The following is a 17,328-nucleotide window of genomic DNA, read 5'->3' as shown; positions in this document are numbered from 1 at the left end:
AAAGTTAAAGAACGTAAAAAAAAATACTTCTAAAATGGCCATAAAGGAAGCTCAAGAAGAAATTAATTATTTCTTCAAAAAATAAATAATTAAAATACATCAGAAATGTCAGCCTCAAAATTTTAGAAGCTTTAGGAGGATTGAGACAGAGGAAGAAATGTAACTTTTAAGTAAGCCTGGAGGACAGAGAACATGATAGGGACAATATGCTTAGACAGAAGCCACAGATTTTACTTCAGAGGGCATCCAATTTCAGCTTTGTGTCTCAAGGTAAAGGATTACTGTTGGGGTTTTTAATCAAAAACTGAGGCAGAGACAGTTTATTAAGAACAGAGAAAGACTTCCTGGAATGGGAGTGGTCTAATGGGATGAGGATCGAGCCCTCTAAAACATCATCAGAAAGTCTGGATGAAGCTTTTTATAGTATATTTACAATCTCTTCTTCTCTCTTTTGTATCGCCTGGGCTTTTAAATGCAGGTACTCTAAGTGGGAGAGGATGCACCAAATCCTTTAGATAACCCAAAATAGGGGGAATGCATTGGGGAAAATGGGAGAATGTGGAGGGTAGATGGAGGAGCACCCTCTCCAAAGCAAAGGGGACATGGGACAGGATAAAGAACTTTTTGAGGGAAGGTAGGGAATGGGGCAATATTTGCAATATAAATAAATACAACAATGAAGAAACACATATCAGAAGATAAATTAAACTGCTACTAAAAATGTTCATGTCAGGAAGTCCTGCAGGTTTTCCTCTGCAAACTAACCTCTTCTGTATGATAGTGTTACTCCACTTCCTCCCATCCAGAAACAAAATAACACTGGGGATTTTAATTGCCCAATCAGCCAAAGTCTTGTCTAATCCACATTTTCATGTTTCAAAGGGAGAGACCTTAGAGATGTTCATGTTCATCTGTGTCAACTTTTCAGATGATCTGTTCATATCTTCTCTGCGGGATCTAGGAACTAAGGCCTTGAAAAATGTGATAGACTACAGTTTGATTCTGTATACAATCTTGCTTTAGATTCAGTGTAGTTCTATAGGTGACTGTAACAATGAAATCAATGATCCAAGAAACTTTTTTAGTTCTGAAATCTATAATCCAAAATCATGTAAGCAAATATCAGTACACACATACTAAATATTAACAGATCAGTTCTTCCTCAAGACAGAATAATAGAAATGAAATTAGCTGGAACATTCTATAGATTATATCTGGGAAAAAATGAAAGTAAGGCAGAAGGCCATATTTATATTCACACAGAACAATCAGATTGGGTTTTATAGCTCTGATCTGGCATCCAACAAGAATAGTCATAACTTATTAATTATATGTAAATGTTTAACATAGCAAGTATCAAATCATATCCAAGAACAATTCAGTGAACAAAGTATACCTGAGGTAAAAGACACTTTGACTTTTTTTCCTGGAACCTCTATTATAATTCCCAAAGCACTTGTTCATCATAGGTCATTCTTTTAACCATGTTACAGATGTCTGAATAATATTCGTGGGACTATGTCCTGTGTCCTTTGTCCATTAAAAGAGAAAATAAATAAACACTCATCAAATACATATTATATACTAAGCCACTTCCCAAGTATTTTGTACCTACTCAGAGATATTACTGTGCATATTTTAATATACTATATATGCATTTTTCTTTATTAACTTGAGTATTTCTTATTTACAAGTCGAATGTTATTCCCTTTCCTGGTTTCCGGGCCAACATCCACCTAATCCCTCCCCTTACCATTCCTCCCCCCATTACCACCCTCCCCGCAACAATCACATTCACTGGGGGTTCAGTCTTAGCAGGACCAAGGGCTTCCCTTTCCACTGGTGCTCTTCATTGCTACCTATGTGGTTAGAGCCCAGGGTCAGTTCATGTATAGTCTATGAGTAGTGGCTTAGTCCCTGGAAGCTCTGGTCTCAAGCCCCTTCAAGCTCTTCCAATCCTTTCTCTGATTCCTTCAACGGGGGTCCCATTCTCAGTTCAGTGGTTTGCTGCTGGCATTCGCCTATGTATTTGCAGTATTCTGGGTGTGTCTCTCAAGAGAAATCTATATCCGGTTCTGGTGCCTTCATTTCCTTTCTTCATCCATCTTATCTAGTTTGGTGGCTATATATGTATGGGCCACATGTGGGGCAGGCTCTGAATATGTGTTCCTTCTGCCTCTGTTTAAACTTTGCCTCCCTATTCCCTGCTAAGGGTATTCTTGTTCCCCTTTCTAAGAACGAGTGAGGCATTCACATTTTGACCATCTGTCTTGAGTTTCATGTGTTCTGTGCATCTAGGGTAATTCAAGCATTTGGGCTAATAGTCACTAATCAATGAGTGCATTCCATGTGTTTTTCTGTGATTGGGTTACCTCACTCAGGATGATATTTTCCAGTTCCATCCATTTGCCTATGAATTTTGTAAAGTCATTATTTTTGATAGATGAGTAATATTCCATGTGTAGATGTACCACATTTTCTGTATCCATTCCTCTGTTGAAGGGCATCTGGCTTCTTTCCAGCTTCTGGCTATGCACATAGTGGAACATGTGTCTTTGTTATATGTTAGGGCATCTTTTGGGTATATGCCCAAGAGAGGTATAACTGGCTCCTCAGGTAGTTCAATGTCCAATAGTCTGAGGAACCTCCAGAATGATTCCCAGAATGGTTGTACCAGTCTGCAATCCCACCAAAAATGGAGGAGTGTTCCCCTCTCTGCACATCCTTGCCAGCACTGGCTGTCACCTGAATTTTTGATCTTAGCCATTCTCACTGGTGTGAGGTGAAATCTCAGGGTTGTTTTGATTTGCATTTCCCTTATGACTAAAGATGTTGAACATTTCTTTAGGTGTTTATCACCCATTCGGCATTCCTCAGCTGTGAATTCTTTGTTTAGCTCTGAACCCCATTTTTAATAAGGTCATTTGTCTCCCTCCAGTCTAACTTCTTGAGTTCTTTGTATATTTTGGATATAAGCCCTCTATCTGTTGTAGGATTGGTAAAGATCTTTCCCCAATCTGTTGGTTGTTGTTTTGTCCTAACTACAGTGTCCTTTGCCTTATAGAAGCTTTGCAGTTTTAAGAGATTGATCGCATTTGTCGATTCTTGATCTTAGAGCATAAGCATTTGGTGTTTTGTTCAGAAAATTTTCTCCAGTGCCCATATATTCGAGTTTCTTCCCCACTTTTTCTTCTATTAGTTTGAGTGTATCTGGTTTGATGTGGAGATCCTTGATCCACTTAGACTTAAGGTTTGTACAGACTGATAAGCAGGGATCGATCTGCATTATTCTATATGTTGACCTCCAGTTGAACCAGCACCATTTGCTGAAAATGCTATCTTTTTTCCATAGGATGGTTTTGGCTCCTTTGTCAAAAATCAAGTGACCATAGGTGTGTGGATAGCTGGCATTTTTAACTGAAACTATTCAACTTAGTTTACTCAGAAATAATACACAAGATAATAAGTTTATTAGTTAGATTATTGGGAGCAACAGAAGGGATCAGATAAATTGAAAATTATTTATATGAAAAACAGGATTAGAGTGCTGACAGGCTGTGTTCTGGCTCTTTAAAAAATGTCTTTATCATGATAGAAATTCTAAACTCGAGCAATTGTTCAGTATGTCATACTGAATGTCTGAGCTGTGTTTAGGTCTGTGTTGAAGTCCTGGACATAATAAGCTATAATCATTGAAGGAAAGCCTTAGCAACAGGACTGATGAATTTGCCATTGAGAGTGCAGGCAAGCAGGTAGAAAGAAAATAATTTTATTTTGCTATGTCTTTTTTATTCATTAAATTTTTATTTTTCTTTGTTCTCAATACCCCCTAAGGCTTACAGAGCAAAGTAGGTATATCATGTTCTGTTTTGTTTCTGTTTTGTTTTTTTTTTTGTTTTTTTTTGCTTACTTTTTTAAACAATTTTATTTTCCTTGAATATTTTGTGTATTTTCATTTCAACTGTTATTCCCTTTCCCCTCTTTCCCTTACTGTCTCCCCCTGCTTCTATGAGGATGCTTCCACTCCCACCTAACCACTCTTAACTCAACACTCTGGCATTTGCCTACATTGCAGAAAGGAGCCTTCACAAGACCACGGGCATTTCCTCCTATTGATGCCAGACAATGCCATCCTCTTCTAAATATGAGGCTAGAGTCATGGGTTTCTCCATTTGTACTCAATGATTGATAGTTTACTCCATGGAAGCTCTGGTTGGGTAGAGCCTGGTTTGTTGATATTGTTGTTTTTCCTATGGGTTTGCAAACCCCTTCTGCTCCTTCAGTCTTTTCTCTAACTCCTCTATTAGAGTCCAGTCTTTAATTTCAATACTTCTAGGCAGCACCTTTTAGAATCTATTACTGTTGAGTAATCATTAGGCATTACTGGAGTGTATCAACTGTTGTGTGAATGTGCACACAGGTAAGTGAGTGCTTCAATGTATGTCACAGCTTATGTGTTAAGGTCAGAGAATAGCCTTTATTGTGAGTCCTAACCTTCCATGAGTACTCACTGCTGTTTGTTCTCTATAAACTGCAAGGTAGCTGTCTTTTAAACATCCTAGAATTCTCTTACCTCCATGTCCCATTTTCCAAACAGAAAAGCTGGCATGTCAGCTCTAATGCTGAGCACCTACTTTTAAAGTGGTCTCTATGGATTGAATCTCAGATCCTCCCACTTCAATTTTCACCAACTGAGCTATCCCTCAGTGTAGGGTGACAGCTGTCAAATGTGGTCAATGCATCCTATAGGGGGTAGCCTACTTTCTTGTGCAAGTGAATTTTATATTCTTCATGTAAAAATTGACTGTTTTGGGATCTACTCCTTTCTCTCAAATATGCTTTTATTCTCTGTTTCTATATTCAAATTGCTGAGCATAAAAAGAGAGGAAATAAAGTGGCACAGCTCACATGATCCAAAAAATGAATTTCGTTTCCAGGGTAAATTGAATTGCAAAAAAAAATACATTCTATTAAGAAAACTTGGTATCTAATAAAGTTTTTATGTGCTATAGAGAAATAAACCTTTGCCCTAAGCAGCTGCTTGCACTTCTTTTCTGGTAGGAAAAAACAAGGTAAAAAAGAAAACAGCCATTTTGCTATTACTTTGTTAAGAGTCTCAAAAGTACGCAAGTATAGATATGCAAATTTGCTGTTGTCTCCTTCTTGATCAGCCTTTTTTTCTTCCAAACCTTCACTCCCCAGCCTTTGGAAACATCTTTTTAAATTTTTCCACTATGGAAAATAATTTAAAATTGTAAAAATTAAAATTTAGGAAGTGTAAACATTTCCTTTCTGATTTAAAAGTAACTAGAAATGGAAGAAGAGGTAAGCGGAAGGCAGGACTTCTTTACAGACCTGTGGTTGAATATGAACACTGGGCATGAATTTCCCTCTGGTCATATCATCATCCTGGACTACCTTACTGAAGTGGAGTTACCTAGTCTCTGCATTCAAGGAAACAAGGTAAATAAAATAATACAGTATTGACTAGATCTGTAGTAAGTCAAACTACGAATGGATTAAAATAGAAATAGAGTCTTATAACCATCAGCTGTTGCCTAGCCATCATGCTATGCACCTACCTCAAACCCACAAACACCAAGCAGTCTTTCGAAAGCCTAGAGTACACAGGATTTGTAAGGTGGGCAAAAGAACTGGAAACAAGTGGAACAAAAACAGCAGTTTTAAGTGAGAGGAGGGTTGAGAGATGATAGCCTCCAAAAGAAAACAGGAAGTTCTCTCCACCTTAGTATATGATAAAGAAAAAAAAAAAAGAAACAACAGTGCACTATTTCTAAATGATGATGGAATGACAGTTCAACTGTTAAGAGCCTATGCATTTCTTGCAAAGGACCAGAGTTGCATTTCTGAGGATCTAGTTCTCTCTGCTGTCCTCCATAAGCAACTACATGAATTGTCTCAAACACACACATACACATATAATTCACACAATTATTTTTTTTAAATCTGGTAGAGCACTTGCCTAGCAAGCACAAGCCCCTGGGTTCGGTCCCCAGCTCTGGTAAAAGAGAAAAGAAAAAAATAAATAAATCATAAATATAAACTTCTATCATAGTTAAGCCTGAGGTTGAAATGATGAGAAAAAGAATGGCTAACAGTTGACAGACAACATTTCTGGCTGTCATTTCTATGAGTTGATAAGGTTCCGTGAGAGCAAACATGAGAAACACAGTACTTTAGTGTCACAGACCATCACACTTTTTGTTTTGTTTTGTTTTTATATGTTTCGTTTTGCATTTCTTGGTCTTTTATTTTTCAAGTTCGTGACTCTCTGTATCCTTAGCTGTCCTGGAAGTCATTCTGTTGACCACACTGACTTGGAACTCACAGATATCTGTCTGACTCTGCCTTGCAAATGCTGGGATTAAAAGCATGTGCCACTACTTTCTGAGGAGTGTCACTGGTTAACTGAAATGTAGGAGCTTTATACAGTGGTCTAGTCCTGGATGACTAGAAGTAGGGAATAAGTAAAACTGAATCTTTATGAAGAAGTTTCCATGAGCCAATCGTTCATGAATAGCCAGGACACAGGTTACTGAGTCACCCACACTCCAGTAAATAACTCATCACTTCAGCAAGATGGACTTAGGTGGAATCTTTGATCTGATGCTGCTTTGCTAGTACATTGTCTAAAATCAATAAACATCAATTTACAAATACCTAGGAAAAGTTGACAGAATTGCCACACTAAGGAATCCCTCCTACCCTATACTGCCTTGAGAAAAATCAAATATGACTGAGTTCTGCAATGCTGTTTAAACACATACAAAGCTCACTTTGATCAGAATTCAACCAAAATGAAAACACTAAACATGTCCCTTCTAAGGAATTCAAGCAGCTTTTTTAGTGTGGACCTCAATTATTTGTGCGATCATTTGTATTTGTGCTCCCGTATCAGCCATGCATAAACAAATTAAATGATGGATATACTGATAAAACATTGATGTACCCTAACAGCATAATGGGAAACAACCATGTACCTTGGTATGACACAAAAAAACGTGTTTTGTTTGTCTATCTTCTATAACTCTATAATGTCTTAATTATAGACAAAATCATTTTGGGAATATTACACCACTTTAATTCCAAGAATGACCTAATTAATTTTTACACAATTGATTTTAAAACTTCTAGGCCCTAAAATATAGGCACAGTAATTTTTGTTTTAATCAAAGCTAATCAACCTCTCTAGGATGTCTGCCTCCACATCTAGCTTTTTGAAGTGATTACTTCTTCTGATAAGCCCCAATTCATTTGACCAATTTCATTTTCTTTTCTATTTTTCGTCACATTTCTTTAACTTTTAAACTGTTATCAATCACTGGTGCATGCACGTGTCCTTGCATGAAGAGTAATTTCTCTTCCCCCAGCATGTAAGTTCCCAGGGTGGAGCTCAGTCATCATTCTGGCATAGAAAGTGCTTCTGTCTATAGAGCTATCTCACTGCCCCTTTGCTGATTCATAATACATCACATGTAATCATCAGTATTGCATATTTCTTAAACCCTGATTCCATTTAGTCTCTTTTGAAGTTCTGACAAATTTTATAACCAGATAAATTACTACTATATACTTCTGGTGTTCTTGGCCCTAATTTTCCTGGTTACATTCTCCCATGAGAGCTCTTATTTCTGCATTCAGAATATACTGAATTCACAGATTTAAACCTCTACATTAAAAATCTAATTATACGGGGCTGGGGATTTAGCTCAGTGGTAGAGCGCTTACCTAGGAAGCGCAAGGCCCTGGGTTCGGTCCCCAGCTCCGAAAAAAAAGAACCAAAAAAAAAATCTAATTATACATGTTTATAAAACTTAGGAAATGAGAATATAGAAATCGCTCCAGGTCAAGAGCACTTTCTGCTTTTACAGAGTATCTTGATATGGTTCCTGGCATACAAAATGTATGGGTCACGATGTTCCTTAAGTCTGGATCCAAGGGATCTGTTGTGGAGAGGGCAAACATACTTTACCTTGGGATCAGTCTCCATTTTAAAGAAAAGAACAAAGTCTGAGAATTTGACCTGCAGCAGAATCCAAGCTGCACCTGTGTACTAAGGAGGACCCCACAACTTGTCCTTGGCCAGATTTACTCCCTAGCTTCACAGCAACAGTTAATCAAAGAGTAGTCTGATTGTTTCAGGTGTACTTTTCACGCCATTCATGATACATATGGTCTTGCTCTGAAGAGCACCGACCTGTCTGCTTAAAATATAGAATCAAATACTTGCCAGGCTAAACTCCCTTAATTTGCTCACAATTTCCTATAAAGCCTTCTCTTCCTAAGAGCTTGGGGTGGCATATTCCTTCCTTTTGTCAGACATGGCAGTGTGTCCCAATGTTGAGCTTGTAAATAAAGACCATAATGGAATTATACCAGAATCAGCTCCTTAGTGGTGTTTTGGGTTTAAAGAACACTTCCTGGCACAACAATATCTTTCATGGTCCATGCCCTTGTACATATGACTTCCAGAAGATCAGATGATCATACTTTGACATATTTTGAATCTTTGACATTTTTCTACAATTTGTTTTACACACACACACACACACACACACACACACACACAAACATGCACTCACACACAGACACACACACAAACAAACACACAAACACACACACACAAGCACACACATACACAAACACACACACACAAACACAAAAACACAAGCATACAATGTAAGGTCTGCCATTTTATAAAGAGGAGTTCACAGCTTTCAAAAGTTAGAATGGTGAGCAAATGGCAAGTTAGGGACCACATGCAGGTCAAAATATTTCTAAATATGATACAAGCTAAACTTATCAAAATATTATGAATATTTTCTGAACGGTTGCTAGGTTTTTGAGTATGTGATATGTAGAATAAATGTCAGCAGCAATTGTGAAATGATGGAAACAATTGTAGAATTCCCATTTTTATTTATCAGTTTCAAGTAAGCTTGTCATTGACTTTACAAATATGTGTCACTCTTATATTTAACTCCACCTTTTCTTAACACATCCCCACTTTTGATATTTATCATTTTATTTTCTTCTTCTTTTATTTTTGGCAAATGTTTGGTTGAAAGCAATCCTTACAAAATATCAAGAAAGAAGGTGCTAGGGCCATTTCTTAATCAGTAAGTATTTTGCCAGCAATGCATTAAGGCCTGAGTTTAATTCCCAGTACTTCCATATAAAACTTGAATCAGACAGGTCTAGTTTCAGTAAGATACTCTGTCTCAGACTAAACATAAGGGAGAATGTAAATAAAGACATCAGACCTTGACATACAGCCTCTATACACAGATTCACAGGCAAATAAAACAACACACACATAGACACACACACACACACACACACACACACACACACACACCTGCAACAAAATATTCTGAAAGTCATATGAGCTGTTAGATTTTATTTACATTTTCTTACAAGCACTCAGATACTTACATGGCTCCATTTTTTTCACATAAAACAGCCTTTTATAGAATTATAGAAGACATATTTTGTACTCAAGGAAAACCACCAAGAACACAGTTTCTGCTGCTATAGGAGAAGCTCAGCAGCCCTAGATATTAGCAAAACAAAAGGCAACTTTGTTTCTTCCCACCTGCAATTATAGACTTTTTTTTTAATCTTTATTAACTGTAGTATTTCTTATTTAGATTTCGATTGTTAATCCCCTTCCCGATTTCCAGGACAACAACGCCCTAACCCCTCTACCTCCCCTTCTATATGGGCTTGCCCTCCCCATTCTCCCCCCATTATAATCCTCTGCACAACAATCACGTTCATTAAGTGTTTAGTCTTGGCAGGACCAAAGGCTTCCCCTTACACTGGTGCTCTTCATTGCTACCTATTAGGGTGGAGCCCAGGGTCAACCCATGTATAGTCTTTGGTTAGTGGCTTAGTCCCTGGAAGCTCTGGTTGGTTGGCATTGGTGTTCATATGGGGTCTCAAGCCCCTTCAATCTCTTCCAGTCCTTTCTCTGATTCCTTCAATGGGGGTCCCGTTCTCAGTTCAGTGGTTTGCTGCTGGCATTCGCCTATGTATTTGCTCTATTTTGGGTGTGTCTCTCAAGAGAAATCTTCATCTGGTTCTGGTCAGCCTTCCTTTCCTTGCTTCATCCATCTTATCTGGTTTGGTGGCTGTATATGTATGGGCCACATGTGGGGCAGGCTCTGAATATGTGTTCCTTCTGCCTCTGTTCTAAACTTTGCCTCCCTATTCCCTGCCAAGGGTATTCTTGTTCCCCTTTCTAAGAAGGAGTGAGGCATTCACATTTTGACCATCTGTCTTGAGTTTCATGTGTTCTGTGCATCTAGGGTAATTCAAGCATTTGGGCAACAGCCACTTATCAGTGAGTGCATACCATGTGTGTTTTTCTGTGATTGGGTTACCTCACTCAGGATATTTTCCAGGTCCATCCATTTGCCTATGAATTTTGTAAAGTCATTATTTTTGATAGATGAGTAATATTCCATTCTGTAGATGGACCACATTTTCTGTATCCATTCCTCTGTTGAAGGGCATCTGGCTTCTTTCCAGCTTCTGGCTAGTATACATAAGGCTGCTATACACATAGTTGAGCATGTGACTTTGTTATATGTTAGGGCATCTTTTGGGTATATGCCCAAGAGTGGTATAGCTGGCTCCTCAGGTAGTCCAATGTCCAGTTTTCTGAGGAACCTCCAGAATGATTCCCAGAATGGTTGTACCAGTCTGCAATCCCACCAACAATGGAGGAGTGTTCCTCTTTCTGCACATCCTCGCCAGCACTGGCTGTCACCTGAATATTTGATCTTAGGCATTCTCACTGGTGTGAGGTGAAATCTCAGGGTTGTTTTGACTTGCATTTCCCTTATGACTAAAGATATTCAACATTTCTCTAAGTGTTTATCACCCATTTGGAATTCCTCAGCTGTGAATTCTTTGTTTAGCTCTTAATCCCATTTTGAATAGGGTTATTTGTCTCCCTGCAGTCTAACTTCTTGAGTTCTTTGAATATATTGGATATAAGCCCTCTATCTGTTGGAGGATTGGTAAAGATCTTTTTCCAACCTGTTGGTTGTCATTTCGTCATAACAACAGTGTCCTTTGCCTTACAGAAGTTTTGCAGTTTTAAGAGATCACATTTGTCGATTCTTGATCTTGGAGCATAAGCCATTGGTGTTATGTTAAGGAAATATTCTCCAGTGCCCATGTGTTCGAGATGTTTCCCCCTTTTTCTTCTATTAATTTGAGTGTATCTGGTTTGATGTGGAGGTCCTTATTCCACTTGGACTTAAGCTTTGTACAGGGTGATAAGCATGGATTGATATGCGTTCTTCTACATACTGACCTAAAATAGAACTATCACCATTTGCTGAAAATGGTATCTTTTTTACATTAGATGATTTTGGCTCCTTTGTCAAAAATCAAGTGACCATAGGTGTGTTGGTTCATTTCTTCTTCAATTTTATTCCACTGGTCTATCTGTTTGTCTCTGTACAAATACCATGCACTTTTTATCACTATTTCTCTGTAATACTGCTTGAGTTCAGGGATAGTGAATCCCCCAGAAGACTTTTATTGTTGAGGATTGTTTTAGCTATCCTGGGTTTTTTGTTGTTACAGATGAATTTGTTCTGTCTAACTCTCTGAAAAATTGGATTCATATTTTGATGGGGATTGCATTGAATCTGTAGATCGCCTTTGGTAACATGGTCATTTTTACTATATTAATCCTGCCAATCCATGAGCATGGGTGATCTTTTCATCTTCTGAGGTCTTCTTCAATTTCTTTCTTCAGGGTCTTGAAGTTCTTACCATACAGATCTTTTATTTGCTTGGTTAAAGGGACAATGAGGTATTTTACATTATTTGGGACTATTATGAAATGTGTCGTTTCCCTAATTTCTTTCTCGGCTTGTTTCTCTTTTGTGTAGAGGAAGGCAACTGATTTAGTTGAGTTAATTTTGTACCCAGGCACTCTGCTGAAGGTGTTTATCAGGTTTAGTAGTTCTCTGGTATAACTTTTGGGAACACTTAAATATACTATCATATCATCGGCAAATAGTGATATTTTGACTTCCTCTTTTCCAATCTGTATCCCATTGTTCTCCTTCTGTTGTCTGATTGATCTGGCAAGAAGTTCAAGAAGTATATTGAATAAGTAGGGAGAGAGTGGACAGCCTTGTCTAGTATCTGATTTTTGTGGGATTGCTTCAAGTTTCTCTCCATTTATTTTAATGTTAGCTACTGATTTCACGTATATGGCTTTTACTATGTTTAGGTATGGACCTTGAATTCCTATCCTCTACAGGACTTTTATCATGAAGGGGTGTTGAATTTTGTCAAATGCTTTCTCAGCATCTAATGAAATGATCATGTGGTTTTGTTCTTTCAGTTTGTTTTTATAATGGACCATGTTGATGGTTTTCTGTATAGTAAATCATCCTGCATGCCTGGGATGATACCTACTTGATCATGGTGGATGATTGTTTTGATGTGCTCTTGGATTCAGTTTGCCAGAATTTTATTGAGTATTTTTGTGTCGATATTCATAAGGGAAATTGGTCTGATGTTCTCTTTCTTTGTTGAGTATTTCTGTGGTTTAGGTATAAGAGTAATTGTGGCTTCATAGAAGGAATTTGGTATCGCTCTAACTGTTTCAATTTTGTGGAATAGTTTTGATAGTATTGGTATTAGTTCTTCTATGAAGGTCTGGTAGAATTCTGCACTAAACCTGTCTGGGCCTGGGCTCTTTTTGGTTTGGAGACCTTTAATGACTGCTTCTATTTAGTTAGGAGTTATGGTGTTATTTAAATGGTTTATCTGTTCTTGATTTAACTTTGGTACCTTGTATCTGTCTAGGAAATTGTTCATTTCTGGAAGATTTTCAGGTTTTGTTGTATACAGGCTTTTGTAGTAGGATCTAATGATTTTTTGACTTTACTCTGATTCTGCAGTTATGTCTCCCATATCATTTCTAATTCTGTAATTTGGACACATTCTCTGTGTCCTATCATTAGTCTGGCTATGGGTTTTTCTATCTTGTTGATTTTCTCAAAGAACCAACTTTAGGTTCTGTCGATTCTTTCTATGGTCTTTTTTGTTTCTACTTGGTTGATTTCAAGTCTTAGTTTGATTATTTCCTGCCTTTTACTCTTCCTTTGCTTTTTTTTTTTTGTTCTAGAGCTTTTATGTGTGCTGTCAAGCTGTTGATATATGCTTTCTCCTTTTTCTTTCTGCAGACACTAAAAACTATGAGTTTTCCTCTTAGCACAGTTTTCATTGTGTCCCATAAGTTTTGGTATGTTTTGCCATCATTTTTATAAAATTCTAAGAAGTCTTTAATTTCTTTCTTTAATTCTTCCTTGACCAGGTTATCATTGATTAGAGCAAAGTTCAACTTCCATGTATATGTGGGTGTTCTTTCCTTATTGTTATTGAAGACCAGCTTTAGTCCGTGGTGGTCTGATAGGAAGTATGGGATTATTTCTATCTTTCTCTATCTATTGATAGATATTAAGGGATAGTGATTATTCCTTCCTGCTATATTCATATTCAGATATGAGATAATATTTGTGTGCTTTTCTTCTCTTTGTTTTGTTGTCAAGACAATTAGTTTCTTGCTCTTACTTGGATGTAGCTTGCCTCCTTATGTTGGGCTTTACCATTTATTATCCTTTGTAGGGCTAGATTTGTAGAAAGATAATGTATAAAATTGGTTTTGTCATGGAATATCTTGGTTTCTCCATCTATGTTATTTGAGAGTTTTGCAAGATAGAGTAACCTGGGCTGGCATTTGTGTTCTCTTAGCGTCTTTATGACCTCTGTGCAGGATCTTCTGGCTTTCACAGTCTCTGGTCAGAAGTCTGGTAAGATTTTGATAGGTCTACCTCTATATGTTACTTGACATTTTTCCCTTACTGCTTTTAATATTCTTTCTTTATTTTTTGCATTTGGTGTTTTGACTATTATGTGATGGGAGGATTTTCTTTTCTGGTCCAAACTACTTGGAGTTCTGTGCACTTTCTGTATGTTTATGGACATCTCTTTCTTTAGGTTAGGGAAATTTTCTTCTATGATTTTGTTGAAGATATTTACTGGTCCTTTGAGCTGGGAGTCTTCACTGTCTTCTATACCTATTATCCTTATGTTTGATCTTCTCATTGAGTTCTGAATTTCCTGTATGTTTTGGACCAGTAGCTTTTCTGTTTTACATTATCTTTGACCCTTGTGTCGATGATTTTTATGGAATCTTCTGCTCCTGAGATTCTCTCTTCTATCTCTTGTATTCTGTTGGTGATGCTTGTGTCTGCGGGTCCTTGTCCCTTCCTTTGGTTTTCTATATTCAGTATTGTTTCCCTTTGTGTTTTCTTTATTGTTTCTATTTCCATTTTTAATTCCTTCACCTGTTTGATTGTCTTTTCCTGAAATTCTCTCAGGGATTTTTGTGATTCCTCTCTATAGGCTTCTACTTGTTTATTTATGTTTTCCTGCGTTTCTCTAAGGGAGTTCTTCGTGTCTTTCTTGAAGTCCTCCACCATCATGATCAAATGTCATTTTAAATCTAGATCTTGCTTTTCTGATGGATATTCAGTGTTTGCTTTGATGGGAGAACTGTACTCCAATGATGCCATGGTTTCTGTTGTTTTGGTTGCTGCGCTTACCTCTATCCATCAGGTTGTCTCTAGTGTTACCTTGTTCTGCTATTTCTGACAGTGGCTAGACCATCCTATAGGCCTGTGTGTCAGGAGTGCTGTAGACATGTTTTCCTGTTTTCTTTCAGCTAGTTGTGGGAACAGGGTGTTTTGCTTTCAGGCATGTAGTCTTTCCTGCCTTCTTGTCTTCAGCTGTTCCTGTGGGACTGTGTCCTGAGTCCACCAGGCAGGTCTCTTGGAGCAGAAAAGTTGGTCTTACCTGTGGTCCAGTCGCTCAAGTTGCTCGTGGGGGCTTCTTTAGAGTCCTCATTGAGGGCGGCAACCAAGAAGGCTCATGCTGACTTTTTCCGGAGCCCTTGTGCACTGGAGTCCCAGATGGTGTTAGGTTTTTCCTCTGGAGTCAGAAATGTGGGCAGATGGTAGTCTCTTCTGGCCTCCCAGGTGTTTCTCCCCTCTGAAGGTTTAGGTCTCCCTCTCATTGGATTTGGGTGCAGAGAGCTGAATGGTCCCTTCATGTCCGGGCGGTGTCTGGACAGCGGGGTACATGCTGCTCCATTGCCCCTGTCTTCTGGTTCCCAGAGGCCATATACAATTTCCTCTTGGGCCAGGAATGTGGGAAGGGGTGGGTAGTATTGATGGTCTCTCCCACTGTGCAGTCTCAGGAGTGCCCACCTGTCCAGGCGGTAAGCTCTCTCTCACATGGCTCCATTTTTGGCTGTCTTCTGGCATCTCTGCCTTTTTAATTTTTGAATAGTAGGATATCCAGAATGATTTGGATTTGTGATGGCATAGTTAAACTTAGTCATCATTTGATGAATTAATATCCTATAAGCATGAAAATTAGATTATTAGAAAAATCAAAGCAATCCATTTAATATTGTGCTACCAAGAACAGAGATCCAAACTATGTCCAATAGTATTAGTTACATTATTATATTGATAATAAAATACTAGACACTAGGTTTAAAAAGATGCATTTGATTAGTAGTTTTAGTATTTTGAATAACTTAAGTCTATTCATGCCTTTATAGAAATACAAATGTTATGATGTTCTAAATAAGAAGTGACTCAAACCCCAAGAAAAAATTAAATACAGTCAATTTTTCAAATGAGTGAATGAGTCTATTACAGTTACAAGGTCCATTCATAAACACAGAGTCATTAATGAAGTAACTTTTCCTTTGATGCATAGGGCCATAAATTGGCCCCAGCTGGGTAGATATGAACTCTAATTATATTGTTTGTATCTTCTAATAACATATAGCTTAAACATTGGTGTCTGCCTGGTGACTTCCTTTGTCTATTAACAAGCTACTATTATGTTTGAAGTCTGGGGGTTTAAGAAGCCAAGGAGGAATTTATTTGCAATTGCAGATGCATAACTTTACTCAGTTTTCTTCTGGAGAAGTTAAAATAGAGCACATTAATATATCAACTTGCTTATTTATTTCCGTAACAGAACCAGGGAAGGTAGAATATGTATGAATATGAATATATTACTGGGCTAATCCTAAGTATAAGCAACATTTGAATTGATATTTAAGGATTTATGGATTAACTTTTATAAATGAATCAGAACAGTGAGATCTGTTTGATTGTCTGAGGAAAAAGGCGTATTAGTAGATTGACACATATCTGCACCAAAAAGCTCCCCTCTAGTCTTAGAAGAAAAATGAATAAGATAGGTATTTCCCTGTGAGTTGAGAGACTAGACAGTTTCTGTAATCATGAATTCTGTTTATATGAGAAAATTCCACAGCTTGTCAGCTGGATAATAATTTCCTATTCTTCTACAATAATTTGGAAAAAATAAACCTTAAAAACCCATAGAGTTCTAAAATTCTTTTAAAGACTGATTATTAGTTAAGGGTAAAAAACACAGCAAAGATCAAATCCACATAATTATTGACACTCGGTTTCCCCAAAGTACTAATTGACATAGAAGAGTAAGATGAGCAATTGATATTTTGGGAATGTTATGGTCTAAAGAATTCCATTTGAAATCATCTTTTTCTATAATATTATTACACCTGTGGGAGACAATTTGGTGGAGAAAATCCATAAGTTTAAGAGCAGTGAAGTATCCACATATTACACGAATGCTTCTTGGTCTGGATTCAAATAGCAATATTTCTTCACCCCCACCTCCACTGATAATATGCAAGGATTGCCCAACATCATCTCTTCTTCTACAGTTTTAAATAGATTTGTTTGTATGTGAATGTATATGTGCAGATTCAGCTATGCTTATGTACACTGAGGTTCTTATGTGCTTTGTCATCTCTGCAATAACCTCTTATTTCTTTGAAAACATTAAAGAATTTTTTTTTCCTATTCCACAAACTCACAGCATAATTTTGGTTTAATTGCATATCCACTTGCATAACCTTGGTCATTTTTAAGCTAAGATTAGACAAGATCATCTTGCTTGCTTGTTCTATAATTTTGTTTGTTTGTTTCTTTATTTCTTTTTTATTGGATATTTAAATTTACATTTCAAATGTTATTCCCTTTCCAGGTTTCAAGGTCATAAGCCATCCCTCTAAGCCCACTCCCCTCCTTCTATAAGAGTGTTTTCTTCTCCATCCACTCCCACCCCTTCTACCCTAGCTGACATTTCCCTACACTGGACATGCAACCTTGGCAGGACCAAGGGCTTCTCCTTCCATTGGTG

This window comes from Rattus norvegicus, chromosome 13, assembly GCF_021556685.1.
Source record: "Rattus norvegicus strain SHRSP/BbbUtx chromosome 13, alternate assembly SHRSP_T2T, whole genome shotgun sequence".
In the NCBI taxonomy this organism is placed as follows: Eukaryota; Metazoa; Chordata; class Mammalia; order Rodentia; family Muridae; genus Rattus; species Rattus norvegicus.
Note: the sequence above shows the minus strand (reverse complement) of the source record.